Genomic DNA, 2,149 nt, shown 5'->3' with positions numbered 1-2,149 from the left:
TCACCAGCCCCTCCTTTCAAACCTGAACTAGGTGGATATATCAGAGCACAATATTGTGTGTGCAATAATTGATTTGAGTGGGAGCTGAAATGTACTACTTTCCATAGAAAGTACAAATAAGCCCTGGTCACATAAAGCCTTGAACACATGAAGCTGCCTTGTACTGAGTCTAGACCCTTGGCCTATCAAGGTTGGTGCTGTCTGCTCTAACTGGAAGCACCTCTCTAGGATCTCAGGCAGAGAACTTCATATCACCTGCTACCCAATCCTTTTAGCTGGAGATGGTGGGGACCTTCCACATATGAAGGAGATGGTCTACCATTGAGCCACAGTTCCACCCCCAGCTTCCTCTCCAGCAGCAATTCAAGTTAAAGTGTTCGGGCACAGGGTCACTTCACCCAGGCAGGTTAATCACTTTATGGTTGGATGGTCAAGGATCAATCTCCAGAGATCCTTCGTGTTCAAACACAATACTTTGTAATGGAGTAAATTCACACTTTTGGTTGCCAGTCTGCACATTCTTTTATAGACTAATTCAAGTATCAAGAATTATGCATATATACACAGCCCATATTCCAAGGATTCCTCACTGGGAGAGGGGACAAAAGAATTTACTTAGACTTTGTCTTTGGACTACTTAGTTTCAATTTCCATGCAAGTTCAGATCCCAAAAGGAATGGGGACTTCCTCAGGCCCAGCATCTGCAGCCAGTGTGGTATGGGGTCATGCAGTTAATTGGTGGTGGAAAGTGCCTTCATGTCACAGCCAATTTATGATGACCCCATAGGGTTTTCAAGGGGTGAGATGATGAGAGGTAGTTTGCCATTGCCTGCATGTGCACAGCAACCCTGGGCTCCTTGGTGATCACCCAAGCACTAACCAGGGCCAACCCCATTTAGCTTCTGAGAGCTGACAAGATCAGCCATCCAGGTCAGGCTATGCACTTAATTTTTGTAGTTCAGTCACACAGTCGAGTCCAACTCTTCGCGACCCCATGGACCAGATCACGCCAGGCCTTCCTGTCTTCCGCTGTCCTCTGAAGTTGGCTCAATTTCATGTTTGTTGCATGAAAACACCAGTGGAGCTTCCCACCAGGATGGTATGTCTGTATTCTTGTGCTTCTCACAGCTTCACCTTGAGAGTCTTCTGGCAGTGTACTGTAAGGAAGCTTCCAACTGTAAGACCAATAGAAGACAAAGGTTGGCATACAGAACTGATGAAGAGAAGTGAAACGGTTTCTTTTTTTACAACAGTTTTTTGCTGCAAAGGATATTGAAGAAACAAAACATTTTGTTTTTGTGCATCTATGAGAACTCTGCCAGAGAGGGGCGAAAAAGGATGAAATGTTAGAATTAACTGATAACTTAAATAGTAACACAGTTGGGACCAGATGGCCTTCACCTGACAGATGTTAAAGAGCTTAAATTAATAGATGTGAAATTGTTGGGCTTTTTAACTAAACTATGTAACACCATTAAAATCACACCATGGGAGATCAGGAAGGAGCATATTTCTATTTTAAAAAAAGCTATGGGGGTACTAGACATCACAGATCGGCCAGTGAATCTCTGCCTTGGATAACTTGGTGGAAAGCATTATTCAGACTGGAATGATTAGGCATAAAGAAGAGCAGATCTTGCTGAGGAAGAATCAGCATGGCATCGCTGAAGGGAAGCTTTACCTTGTCAACCTTTAGAATTCTTTGAGGGAGGCTAAAGCGCACGAATGGGGTGACCTATTAGGCATTATGCTTTTTAAAAGCTTTTTGAAAAGTCTCTCCCCAAAGGCTCATATGTAAATCTAACAGTCATGGGATCAGAGTGCAGATAATGGATTTAAAACAAATAAGAAATAAAGGGTAGAAGAGACACCAGGGTTTTGTTACAGAAGATTTTGCTTCACTTCAGAAAGGGCACTTGCTGCTTGCTTCCAGTTTCACTTTAACTGCCTGTCTGAAGGGAAATTTTATTTAAATCAGAATGCAGCACAGTGCACTGGAAAGGTGGCATTTCTTTAGATCTGTAACTGCTAGATGATCGTTGGACCATATGATCAGGGAAATGTGGTGTGCCTTTTCTCCCCTAAACTAAGACGAGGCCTTATTTTAAACCATAATTCACTATATTGCATTAAGTTCGGTGATGCTTTT

This window comes from Gekko japonicus, unplaced genomic scaffold, assembly GCF_001447785.1.
Source record: "Gekko japonicus isolate JY-2015 unplaced genomic scaffold, Gekko_japonicus_V1.1 scaffold1226, whole genome shotgun sequence".
Lineage (NCBI taxonomy): Eukaryota > Metazoa > Chordata > Lepidosauria > Squamata > Gekkonidae > Gekko > Gekko japonicus.
Note: the sequence above shows the minus strand (reverse complement) of the source record.